Source organism: Podarcis pityusensis (assembly GCF_964106645.2).
Source record: "Podarcis pityusensis genome assembly, chromosome: 11".
Lineage (NCBI taxonomy): Eukaryota > Metazoa > Chordata > Lepidosauria > Squamata > Lacertidae > Podarcis > Podarcis pityusensis.
The window spans coordinates 34030914-34045159 of record NC_138036.1 but is presented as its reverse complement, the minus strand read 5'-3'; the positions used below and the strand labels follow the sequence as shown (position 1 = coordinate 34045159).

General features: G+C 41.5%; 1 long non-coding RNA gene across 1 annotated transcript in view; it reads right to left on the bottom strand.

Moving 5' to 3' along the window:
* LOC308458462 overlaps positions 1 to 13889 on the bottom strand; it is a 43134-nt gene extending 29245 nt beyond the window's left edge. The window contains exon 1 of the long non-coding RNA XR_013977441.1: positions 13774 to 13889. This is a non-coding gene — a long non-coding RNA (uncharacterized lncRNA). The remainder of the gene's footprint in view (positions 1 to 13773) is intronic.
* Between the last annotated feature and the right edge of the window lie 357 nt (positions 13890 to 14246).

Below are 14246 nucleotides of genomic sequence, written 5' to 3'. Positions count from 1 at the left end.
AGCTGTATAATCAAGACCAAAGCCTTTGCTTCTGTAAAGCCAAAGGCTTTGTGGCCATTCTTTTTCTTTTTTTCTTTTAGAAAAACCAGGAGATGATAAGGAAATGTATACATTGCCACCGGCTCAATGAGGTACTTGCTCTCGGCTCTCGGCGTAATTAGTTTCTAATTGTTTCCAAAGTTTACAGCCGATAAAATGGTTAATCTGCACCATGGCAAAAAGGAAGCAGGGGGAAAAACGTGACACACTTGAATGAACTGTAAGGAAATAAAGTGCACAACATGTGATAATGCCATGACTCCGTGTTGCTGCTGCACATTTCTGGGCTGAAAAGATATAGCTTGATGGGTAATTTGTCATGCTGTGCAATAGAGAACAACAGTAAAGAGACTTCAGACAGAAGAAAATTACACAAATAGTAGGGTGGAAAGGTATAATTGAAGATGGCAAAAGATTGAAAGAAAGACATTTAAAATTACTGTACTGACCTGCTAAATGCACTTGGGCGTGGAATCCTGACCCCACAAGAAGAGGCATTAAATGACTGCAGGCTGTGACACTACTACAGGATAATGCCAATCTAGCAAAGAGCTGAGAAAGAATGGGAGGGGGGGAGGCAGGCAGGCAGGCACCTACTGAAGTTACAGGAAAGAACCTGAAGCTTATTCACGTGGAATTCAAGCAATTTAAATAGGACAACCCTGGATAAAAGAGAGAAATGGAATACAGAATCAGAATTTTGTTGGATGCTCTTGTTGCACTGCCAGCCCTTTGATGATGATTTATCAGATTTTAAACGGCACAAAAATGCTTCTAAAGGTTCACTTTCACCATTGCCATTTTACAAGCGGGGAAACGAGCTGTCTCCTGCTTCTCATGGGCTTTGCCTCCACCCACCCATCCTTAACTGCAGCCACTCTTTCTCCCTTGTTGCACCTTCCCCTTTCAGCACAACTGGTACTGAGGGTCAAATAAGATGTAACTATGAGGACAGTAGCAGATGTGGCACAGTGGAGGTTTGCTCAACCCTTTACTCACCTGCTGCAGCTCAGAGGAAACTCCCTCCACTGAAGCTGCTATTTGCATCCGGAGGAAATTCCTCACTGGTTCTGGCCAGTAGGGGATTTCTCCCAATGCAAAGAAAGTGGCTTCGAATTTTCCTCATTTCTACAGCAGGGGGAGAAATGGTTAAATTCCCCCCTGCACACCTCCTGCGGTGTCTAGAGGTAATCAGCTCTTCCTGCCCCCCCCCCAAGCTGATGCTATTTGCATTTTTAAAACTTGCACATTAACTGTAGAGGCACATTTAATGTTGCATCTAGTTTAGTCCTAAGTGTGTAATCCAGGTGTTGGGAACTTCTGGCTCTCCAGATATTACTGAACTACAACTCCCAACATCCTCAGCAAGCATGGCTAATGGCCAAGGGTGGTGGGGGTTGTAGTTGGGTAACTTTTGGAAGGCAAAAGGTTCCCAATGGGCCCCATTTCTTACAGCTCTTCCAAAACCCTGGTGGTGGTACATATGCCAGAGTAGAAGCTCAGCCCTTTCAGTCTGTGGTGGAGAGCAGCTGCTCCCATGGCCAGTACCATTTGATGTTGTGGAGAAGGCAAATTGAGAGTGTTCATACAGGCCTATTTCGTAGTATGGGGTATCTAGATCTTGTGAGATTTGCTGGAACCAATCAGATACAAGGTTAGGACAGAACAGGTGCCTTTCTAAAAAGTGAGCTGCTGTCACAGGCTCCTTTTGAGTATTTGTGCTTTTTTTAAGCTTAGAAGGGACATCCATGAGGATTCCAGAATGGAGAACCTCTATCCTTTCTTGGCTCTCCTTATGCAGTACTAACTCTGAGGATGGAGATCAGCAATGCATCTAAGGAAGTAGAAAACAGTTTCCCAAGAAACACACAAAATGAAAAACAGCTATCCTTTGAAATTCACTTTTCTGAATTTTGCAGTGCAGTTTTTCAAAATATGTATTAAAACACGCATGCATTATATGGGAAAGTGTGCATTAAAATGTATGGCATCAGAGGAAATTGCTTGCAAAAGGTGTGGGTATTTGGCAAAATTGAATTCCAAAATTATATGTATTAGGAGAAATGCACTATAAAATGCCGATGAATTTTCATGAGCGCTTTTTAAAAATCAAATTCACAAACTGATGCAGAAATATGAAGAACTGAATTTTTGGAAAAAAGAAAAAACTGCAACTAACAAATTTGTCAATCCTTAGACACAATCTACATTTAATAATTATGTTAATATGATACTACATTATGGAGGGCACCACATCTGTTAATCGACAACAACAACAAACTCTCAGAGGAAGGCTAGGCAGGTTTAAACCTTTTCTGTAAAAAAAGGACACTTGGTTTTGTTTTCAACCGAACATCAGAATGCAGCTGGCCTCTTTAACCTCAGAGAGTTCCCAGTTTCCTCTGAGAGTTTTATAGGTATGCGGGTTCTAGGGAGCTGCTTGGCATTGCAAACTCTGGAAATTTGCCATGGCAACCACCTACTCCATCTTCAATCTGGGCAGGGAAAAGTGATCTTTTCTGGGGTTTACAGAGAATGAGCAAGAATAATTCAGAGGATTCTAGTTTGCTTAATTTAAACGCAGGAGACCTGGCTAGGCAGACTGACTAGTAGAGTAGCACAGGGGCTGAAAAGCTTATTCCATTCCTGGAGGGAGCATCACACTGGCACAAACTGTGTGCCTTAAATCTCTCTTGCTGAAATTAGTGGGGCATCAAAGTGATTACCTTTGAATGGACCATGTTCAGAGTTTTAAGCAAATGCGTTTTTTTCTGGAGGCAAAAACATTCAAAGGATCTGTGTTTTGTTCAAATGGTCTAAATCTTTTTCATCTGAATGATCTCCAGGGGCAAAGAGCAATTCAGGTGAGCATAGAAAGGGGGGGAAGGGCCGTCACCTTCATGTGAGTCACAGCTCTCAATATAGTTATGCTGAGTCAGTTGCTGCATCCTCCATGTAGTTCAATGCGACACTGTAAGGATGTCGTTTATACAGAATTTTAGGGCAGCTGCACTGGGCCTCAATATTTGGCATGAGGGCCAAACTAGCATATTGTTAATTTGTTCCGTAAGCAGCAGGCATGAGAAAGCCTGAGCTATTATGGTTGTGTCCAAAATTGGGGCTTTTTGTATTTCAAGGAAAGCTATTGCCCTGATCGACCATTGGCGTCAACATCAAAGAGGTGATTTTTGATAAAAAAGAAACAGATAGCAGGATATCAAGATAGCTCAAGTTTCCTGGTGGCTGCTATTTATAACACACATACACACCCACTGTGCATGTTAATAGAATTCATGAAATTAGCACATGTCTACTTGGTCCTCAAATGCCAGATAACATGGGCAAGTTCTGTTTCCTGGGCAGGCTGCACAAGTTAGGGAGGGCCATAGCTCACTGGTAGAGCAATTTTTTTCATGCAGAATTTTTTTTTAATGTTTAATCCCCTGCCTCTACAGGTAGGGCTGGAAAAGGTTCCTATCTGAAACCCAGGAGAACACTTGTCATTCTGTGCAGACAATACTGGATAGACCATTGGTCTGATACAGTATATGGCAGCTTCATACATTCTTAAGAGATCCTGGTCCTGACTTTAATCCTAGCTCAGAAAGGAAGTTGACAGAGACAAGCAGATCATTATGACATACAAAATGAAGAACTACCCACAAAGGTGTTCTGAAGAGTGGTACTAGAATCTGTACACCAAATGTGGTAGATGGCAATGCATGATTATTAATGATCAACAAAGCTAGTATGTTACTGTCAACTTAAAACAGTAAGAGCAAGGCAGCGTTCCAAAGAGCAATTGGATTTTCCGGTATTCACTTATGGTTGTTTAAAATACAGGGAGCATGTCAATAATGCAAGTTTTTGCGTTTGTTTAGGATGTCCAATGAATGTGAAGCAATGTCCAAATGTTCTTCTGTGGCTGCTGAATATGCCAAATAATCCATCTGCTTCTGCAAAACTTGGCTCCAAAAGCAAACATCCACTTTAAGCAAATTAAATTAATTAAATATCATAGCTCCACCCTTTGGTAGCAAACTAAAATCTTGCCAAGTTTCAGCTGCGGCTGCCCTATTGATCTCAAATGTGTATAGCACCGATGGCCAACAGAGGACATTGAAATGGGCAACAATGTAAGCCAATCACTATCACTCAATTTTTGCAGAGATACCTACATGTTTTACATTTGGAGGAGGTTTCACTTGACTAGAGACTGGAGGTGCCTCTGGGTAGGTGGCCACAAACTGATTTCCGGATTTTATGTATAAAATAGTGCCTTTCAGCTGGCAGAATGACTCAGCAAGATCAAGATTAGTATACTATGCAAAATTTGTGTTCAAGGGCAGAAGTGAATGATTTTGAAACAAAGAAGGAAAATTTGATGGGAAAGTCGTCTGCTTAGCTCTACTCAGATCTCACCCTGGGTGGGAGCCCCATCTTTCCATATACCAGCTTGTTCCATTCCAAATATCTTCTATTTATGCATGCAATATAGACCAATCAATGTATAGGTACATAGAACTTTCATGGCCAAGAGATAGTGCATCTCTGAGTGCTACACCCTATAGGTGAGCTTCTAGAGGTATTTAGCTGCAGATGGAAGGCAAGTCTTTCTTCTTCTTTCTGGTGTTTCTTACCCAATGTTTGCTTTCCCAGCATATGTGAAAAAGGAACTAAGTTCAACTAACTTAGCCTGCATCCAGGGCTGGTTCTACCATGAGACAAAGTAAGGCAGCTGCCTCAGGTGGCAAATACTAAAGGGAAGCGAGTGGGCAGAGCTGTGTGTGCAAGTGCCATGCAGTCTGCTCTGTACCTGCTAAGCCAGTCTTCTGCCTTTAGGTACAGTGCAGGATTCTGAAGCAGAATGCAACTGCCAGCCTGGTCAGTTTTTGGACATGGAGTGTATCCTTGGCCTCAGGCAGCCCAGTGTCTTGGATCCATCTGAAAGTGAATTGTTGCTTGGATCTCTGCTATTGTACTTCAGGCATCGTAACAGACAGTATGGCATAATGTAAAGCATTTAGATCAAAATATCCAAAATAATGGGACAAGCTGATGATGGGCTATTTTGCTGGGGGCAAAATGCTGTCATACAGCACTGAAAGCTACAAGGGTCCTACCAAACGCTGTCATGCAGCATGCAAAGCTACAAGGGTCCTACATGAAGATAAAAATTGGTAGCCTGTAATGTCCCATTGCAAGTGGGCATTGCTAGGAAGCCTGGAAACAACAGACCTGGCTTATGTTGTCCCCAAGCTCTGAATCAGCTAGACCTCTAGGTTTGGGTCTGCTCATTATCTTCATACCACTGTACAACTCTGAGTGTCTTCATCCTCACTAGGGACGAATTCAATTCTGCATGCTATCTCCTCCATCTCAAACTCCTTCTTCCTTCAGAGTTCATCCTCCTCAGCCAGCAATCCTTTCCTGCCTAGGATGGTCACATAGGTCATCCTGGAAAGGAGGAAATGCATTGCCCAAAAAACATAGCATGGCATAAACTTTGCATAGCCCAGTTCATGTGTTGATGAAAATTTAGAAATCATGTGTACAGTTTAAAGAGAAATACAGCACATCTCACTATGGGGAGCCTGCCTACCAGTTCAGCCTGCGGTTCAATGGCTAAGTGTCGATGGGCAACTTTAAGGCCCTTGCTCTCCCTTTGGAAGGTTCTTTATCCTTCATCTTGACTTAGACCAGACAGCCTCTCAAAACAGACGCTTGTCCCCTAGCAGCCTTTCAAATAAAGCATGGCACATATCCATCTACTCCAGCCACCTGTTGTTCTTTGCTTCAGCCCACTGGCCTTGGCATTATTCTGCCAGGAATCCTCGTATCTGGCCTGAGGCTCCACTCTCACTTTTTCCATTCTTCTCCCTCCCCAATATGTGACTCGCTTGCTTTGTCCTCACTGTTCCCCACCCCCACCTCTAGCAGACGACTCTGGGGTTGTGGTGCTTATCTCACTTCACAGGCCGAGGGAGCCGGCGTTTGTCCGCATAGTTTTTCTGGGTCATGTGGCCAGCATGACTAAGCTGCTTCTGGCACAAAGGAACACCAAAACCAGAGCAGCGCATGGAAACGCCATTTACCTTCCCACCGGAGCGGTACCTATTTATCTATTTGCACTTTTTGGTGTGCTTTCGAACTGCTAGGTTGGCAGGAGCTGGGACCGAGCAACGGGAGCTCACCCTCTCGTGGGGATTCAAACCGCCGACCTTCTGATCAGCAAGCCCAAGAGGCTCAGTGGTTTAGACCACAGTGCCACCCGCATCCCCTTGGTACTGGGTAGCGAACAGCAATTACACAAGTGACCAGATATCAGGTGACAGTGCTGTCTGGATAGGAAGCTGCCTTATAAGGTCCATCATATGCTGTTGTTGGTCCATCTAGCGCTTCCCTGGCTACACTGACTGATAGTGGCTCTCTAGAATTTCAGACAGGAGCTTTTCCTAGCCCTACTTAAAGGCACCAGGGGTTGAACAGGGACCTTCTGTGTGCAAGGCTCTAACACTAAGCTACAGTCCTCCAAGGCTCCTGCTATACCTTCTTCTGGTTCTTTTATCTTTGAACCACATGTGGATGGACAACCTTCAAGACAGGAGTCTCCTTTCACATATTAAAAACTATCTTCTGTAAAGTAGGACACGCAGCCAGCCTATTTCTAGCGTATTTGTCCAATCCTCATTGAGATATTGGGTACAAGTGAGAGAAGAGCAATTATGCTGTTTCTTAGCAAGCATCTGAACATGCTTCTTAGCAGGATTCTCTCATGGGGAAATTGACATGCAGTCAGGGTCAGCTGTGCTGCCAAAGAAAGGAAGGAAGATATATTTTCTGTAGTGAAGAAATATGCTCACTTTTGCACAGAGGGTGCATTACACAAAGTAATATGATGGATTTTAAAAGAAAAGCTCACAATATGAGCTGACTTCTCACAGTATTCATGCTACGCTCCTCTGTGCCTGTGTATTTTAATATATTTTGGAGGACAATGATAGGCATGAGCTCAGAGCGAAAAAAAGAAGAAGAATGCAGTAATCCAACAAACAAATGCTGAGTTGGTGGAAAAAGCTTTGCTCATGTTACAAAATAATATTGCACAAGCCGAGTTGTGTGATGCACTCCAAACAGCTAATTAGAGCAGATCAATGAAAGCTAGAAAGATATGTGACAGTTGTGTGTCATCAAAAATGTACCTGACCTATCATCCAATCCCCATGAGAAGATGGCCCTGGCCCTGGTAAGTACTCTGCAGCCATCCTCAAAGCATTAACCTGACAACACACCAGAATAAGCAATTTTAAGCTTCCGCCGCAGCAGTTCTCAGACCATGTTCCTTTAAAGGAAAAAAAGCAACTTAGGACCAAATTCCAGGGCCAGCCCCAAACACTCTCGGGGCTGAAGGACAAGATGACTTTCCCCATCTCTCTATGCACAGAATCTGACAGGACTGACAGCTGGATCTTAGTATAACACTGGTCATGGGACAGTGTCCTCCACTTCACTTGAAGACAGCTGGCTACTTTAGGGAGTGCATAGCAGGTCACATGACACATACAGCTCTATCATCCAATGCCTTGCCACCACCACCGCCACCCCCAACACATACCTGCACTGAAATAAGTCCTGGAGCGGCACTCCCTCTCCACTATACCACTGGTTTCTGGGGATAAAACGTAGCAAACAAATGGTTGGCTGGCATCCATCTGTCTCTAGAGATAACGGGATGTATCTCCAGAGGTGTAGCACATAAATATACCATTGAGAAAAAGAAAAAAAATTGGTATTTACTCCGGACACTTCTAATTCAAAATAGCCCCTCTTAGTTTCAAACTTTCTTGTTTTTAATACTGATGTAATTGCGCAGCATTACAGATCTGCCAAAAAACTAAGTTCTTGGCTTCAATTTTAAAAACTTTGTTTGAAGTCGCTAATTAATTATTTTCCTTTTACACCTAGTTCTTCTTTAACCTAAAAATATTCAGTTTTATAATATAACTCTTGGCAAGCTGAAGAGACTAAATAGGCAACTAAATACTAAAAGCAAAACTATGCAAAACAGCAAATATCACGAAAGCTTAACACTAAATAATCCACACAATGGATAAAGCAGACGTCCATCTGGCCACAATCAAGAAGGTGGCCTTTTCTGTGATGATGCCCACTCTCAGAAATAGTCTCCCCCTCTCCTGACCAAAAAAAGGTATACACAAATATCTGCGCAATTCAACACATGCGAAAAATGTTTCTGCTTTCTATAGTTTTTGCTGGCTCCTGTTCTCTGCTGCTGTAGAACTTTAAGGCTTTTTTAACCACTTGGTTGTTATACATTGCTTTTTATATTGTATTTTATGATCTGCTGCAGACATGACAGGCAGCATATACGTATTTTTAATAAAGAAACAAAATTAATATTAAGAATAACCACAATAATAGTAATTTTTGTTTTTAAGAAAACCCAATTTGGTATGCAGTGTAAGCTACAACCCTTGGGCACCCGTGGCATTATAGAACAGCAGTACACAAAACATTACTAGGCATCTGTGAAACCAGCTTGAGAATATATTATTTATTTACTTATTGCACACTTCCTTTTACCAAAGTTGTACAGTGGAACCTCAGTTTTCAAACTTAATCCATTCCGGAAGACCGTTCAGCTTCTGAAAAGTTCAAAAACCAAGGATCAATGGGCTGGTTGCAAAGTCAATGGGAGGGGGGATGAAAAACGAGCCTTGGAAGCCATTCAGCTTCTGAAAATCATTCGAAACAGGAGCATTCATTTCCAGCTTGTTGGCATTCAGGTTCCGAATTCTTCGGCTTCCGAAGCGTTCAACAATCGAGCTTCCACTGTACTTGCATGAACATCCAGGGACCAATTTGATGATTAATTGGGAAGGTAACCAATTCTATCTGGGGTCTTTTCCCCACTTTAATCATAAATGTATGTACAAACACATAACCATCCAAACAATAACATAATCATACACGGAGCATATTTTATATAAAAAACAAATTGAAGAGATGTAGTGAGATTTAGCCAAGAGGCCTCTTTTTAGTGCTTATCCTTTTAAATGAGGTAGGTAGGATTTGCACAATGTCTTGTTTTATTGCTGTTTTATATTTGGCTTTAGTGTATTTGTATTATGTAAGTTGCTTTGAGACACTCAAGAAGTGATGAATATATACAATAATACCTTCATAGGCATTGGGGGGTGAAGTTATCTCAGGCAAAAAAGAGAGAAATACATCAGTCTCTATATTTTTACCATGTCCCCCATTGTAATAATAATAATAATAATAATAATAATAATAATAATAATAATGTATCACCCTTTATCCATAGATCTCAGGGTGGTTCACAGCATAAAAATACAAGATAAAACACAAAATACATGATAAAAATAAGAACAAAAATAAGCCAAGCCAATAAACCACCCTCCTTCCCACAGGCACATTTCTTTTTTTAAAAAAAAATTTTTAATTTTTATTAACCAACCAATCAAATCAAATCACATCACATAAATTCCGAATTACAAAGCCGAATTTTAAATTTTGTTGAGGGACCCATATTTCAAGATCCGAAAGGGGATTCTGATCATCTTCTTGCTACTGCGTTAATGTCCAAATCAGTCCAAACAAAGTTCATAATTCAATCCAGTCTTATCTTGCTGTTTCCACATCTCATCTTGTTCGTATATTTTCTCTTTTTTCTTTATGATCTCTTCTGATAATCTCCTTAAACCGGTAAACACCAATAATAATCCTGTGTGAATTTTCCGTTCATCCAATCCTCAAATCGAGATGGTTTCCATATATCATCGCATTCATAGATAACATCGCTCTTTCCATCATTAATCACAGAACTGTCATTCTTAAGTCCCTCTGAGGAGTTTCACCCACAATATAAAAACAGCTCTATTTCTCTATTTCTCCTCCCAGACTTAAGTCCTCCGACAGAACTTCCCAATATGGCGACAGTATTTTTAACTGCGTCATTCCAAAGCCCTTATACATTCCACGCTCTTCTTAAAGCATGCTTTGGTTAGAAAATTTATCTCCACACAGACATAAATCCACAGCTTAATTCCTTCAAACGACATTTCTGACTTGTGGGGGGGGGGATTCTTGTTTAATCACATAGAGAAAAGAAAGGAAAGTTTTTTTTTCCCCTCCCCCATCCAGTCCTTTTGCCATACCGAGTCTTGGTGTATCTTCATCTGGTTAATTCTTGTTCTTCCGACTCGTCTTGTTTATCAGAGATCTCTTCTGTTAGCAGTCTTCACTCCCCCTCCTTCCTTGAAATATGTGCATTCGCTTCATCCTAATCGTTTCTTTTGAAGTTCTTGCAGCTAGAGGCGCGGATCAGAGGCAGCGTCCAGGAGCGCCGATATCCACAGAAGGGCATTCTGCCTAGTGCCCCCATCCCCACAAATTCGGGGGTGGTATAGGGCACAGCAGGCAAGGGCAGCCCCCCCCAATCCTGGGGGGGTAGGGAGGCTATTTACTCCCATCACAGCCTCCAAATTACCTCGTGTGGGTCGGAGAGATGTTATTGTCAGCCATCTTCTGATGCGCCCCTAGTGCCCCCCCACACACATTTCAAAGGATCTGGGATGTTAGTCAGCCAAAGCCCTAGTTGAAGAAGAACCTTTTTGCCTGGCACCTAAAGGTGTATAATGAAACATCCCCCAAAATAAAGAGCAGCAGTTGCAACAACAGTGGCCAAAAACCCTCTTCGTACTACTAATAATTAAATTATTATTTTCAGGATTCCAGCCAGCCATGCCCTTTTCCAGGATATGATATTACACTCATTTCCAACAGTCCATACCAGCCCTTCACCCTTGGAAAAGTATCTCCTCCTCATCTGGAAGCTGGACGGTAATAAGAACAGACACTCATGGGGAGAAAATAAAATATCCCCACCTCCCGTACCAGTCCTCCTCTTCATCTCCCTGTTGCAGTGGCCGCAACACAAAGGACTATAAAAGATGTTGCTCTCCCAAGAACTCTTTCAGGAGTTCTTGTGAAAACCAACAACTACCATAATCCCCTGAGTTCGTCCACTGTTAGTTAGCACTATGGGGAGAAAGGGAGGGGTAGAAAACTTCCATCCAAGCGGGGGGGGGGGAATTCAGGGCTAATGTGCACCTCTCAATTTGACGCAGGCTTTCCAAGTGCCTGTCGTTCTTTTTCTAGCTTGGCTCAGGAAAACTTCACTGGTGCCTCTAATTTTAATATTGTGCTGCGGCGCATTTAGAACCATCTTCCATGATTTTGTATGAAATGCATATTTCGTCCCACTGTATATGCCAATATTTTTGTTTGTTAGTTTTATGTTGAGTAGGCAACAGTTGGAACATCACGCACACACCCTTACCAACCCCATTTTAAGCAAAGTAAGACTGAGAAGTGCCTAAAATGGCTGCCCAAGTAAATATCTGATTCTAAGTGTCAGAGCACAGCAAAGTCCCAAGTCCGCCCCTCCGCAAGGGGGATGACTTATCTAAGGCCTTGGAATAGATCCAACCATTTTTGACCAGGTTCTAGAATCACAATACTTAAGTAAACTTCTATAAAGAATCCGTACGCATACAGACCTGAAGAATGATGCGGAATCCGAAGCAGGCATGTGGTAAAGTAACATTTTTATTGCAGTAAGAGAAGTTTAATATAGAATGTCTGCAATACCATTCTGGCTTATTGAGCAGAGAATCTGTGGGATCATTCATGCCATCTGCACTCAGCAGGGACGGGTTGCTGAGAAAAGTTAGCAAATAAAAACAATAAAGAAAGTAAATGAAAATAATATGCAGAGTGATAAAAATAGGGAAGCCAGAACTCTAAACCAGTTGGATTTCAGTTACCTCCGCTGGATCTTTCAGCAGAGAAATGTGTTGCGGTAACGACTATATTTAATGAAATGCAAATATAAGAACCTAGTCCAGGTAGGGGAACTGCTATTTACCTGATTGAGGCTGTAATTCATAAACTACTTAATCGGGATTAGTCAGTGAAATCCATGCAAAATGAAGCTCATTTTAAAACAGATCTTTTTCTCTCTTCATTTTCAAAGGTAACAGATTCATAATATGGAAACTCTGGAAACTCTGGAAAAAATGTTTTAACTGCTTGTGTCTAGAATTTTTGCAAGACTTCACACTCTAACATTTTTTTTTATCTTAGTATTAGAAGGCATCATTAGAATTTTTTCTTCTTTTTTGTAGTAACCTTTTTTGTTTTGTTTTATATTATTTGTTTTCCATTGCCTATTTTTGCTTTTTTTTGCTTTTTGTTCCATTAGAAGACTATAAAGATATTAGAAGACTATAAAGACAATACCATCATTTTCAAAACGTTTGTTAGAGCTAAATACATAAATACCAGTTATTAACCACTCCAAAGTCTGCTGGAACCACAGTACCTTTACTCTTTTTCAGGTTTAAATAGACTTTGCTGGAAAAGAAGTTTCATTACTATTCTTGGACATCATGCTCAAGAAGGATCTATCTTTTCTTTTCATGGTCAGGCCTCATTTCCCAGTTATCTGGAAACTTGATCAAACCCTTTCCTAGTGATCTTGCTAGGTGCAGATGTCCATACTACAATATGGATATTAGTCGCTACAACTTTGTTCGGAAGAAAAGGGCCCTAATGCCAGGAGATTAACTGATAAAAAAGTACTTGTGGACATGTTAGACATCTGGGCATCCAAAAACAAGTGTGGATGTTTCTTAGCTCCCTGGCTAAGAAACTAATATTTCAGGGAAACTGATCTCCCATGCAGAAAAGAAATTTAAACGCCTCCAGATCACAAAGGCCACCTATAACTATATCCTCCATTTTATCTAGATTTAGCTTCAGTTGGTTTGCCTTCATATATTCCTAGATGTCAGTCCATAACCAAGATTACTGTTGACTAGGCATAGGCAAACTCGACCCTTCAGATGTTTTGGGACTACAACTCCCATCATCCCTAGCTAACAGGACCAGTGGTCAGGGATGGTGGGAATTGTAGTCTCAAAACATCTGGAGGGCCGAGTTTGCCTATGCCTGCTGTTGACTCTTAACAAGTATGTGTGTGATCCTAAGTTCTACTATCTTCAGAGCACAACACTACCATCACTTATGCCTCATTATCTTCATGAATATTTCCACCCAAGACTGCAGCCTACACACAAATAATCTAGCCTTTAAAAATAAAGGCCTTTTTAAAAAATAATTTCATTTGATTCAAACACAGTGCATGAAATTCTGGCCTCTCACTCTAGTCAAAGATTTCGTGTTGCCTGGCTAATTCTATGACCTAACAATCAAGGTATAAATGCTTTGAAAATCTTCCTATTTTATTTTGTTGGGGGGTGGGATACAATAGGAGCACTGCCTAACTACTAAGTAAACAAAGAAGCAGCTTTGTTCCAGTACTAACAGAGGTTCCAAGTTTCAAACTCCTATTCACTGGGTCTTGAAGAAGGTAGCTTGCATTTTTTGGTGTGTGGGGTATGTGTGAATAGCTAGAGAGTCTGAACCTCAAACACACGATTTTTTAAAAACATGATGAAAGCATAAGGGCTTTGTTATGGCACACGCAACACCCCAAACCTGTTTCCCCTTTGCGAGCTTCTAAAAAGTATCTCCCATATAATTATTAAATGAAAACACTCACTTACCCAGTACTCAGCCTTTAAATCTTGAATAAGAGACATTCACTCTGAGAGAGGTACTTACCGTGTTTCCATGGATACTGGATGATGCCAGTCAGGTCCATGTTTTTATCTGAAAGTGGTACCCTGCAGAGAAATGAGTTTGGTGAGTAGCTGTTTATGTGCAGTAAGTAAATAGGAAGCTTGTTTATTTGACAAAGGGCCTGTGACCCAGCCTCCCCTTCCCAATACCTCTCATTCTCTCTCCCCTCAACCCTCCCCCCCTTTAAGCACAACGGTACTGGGGCATGTCGTCAAATAGTTTGCGTAGTTTCCTGCCAAATTGCTGAAGATCAGGATTTTGGTAATGCAGATAGATCATTTGCCTGGTATTTCACCCATCTGGTGAATTAACGATACTAATGGAAACTACCAGATTCCCCCCCCCCCCCCAATATCTAGTACCATACACTTTTTTTCTCCCCAAGGGAAGGCAGATGAGTAACAATAGGTTACATAAATACAATAGAAGTTACATAGTCAAAAACAGCCTGTGAG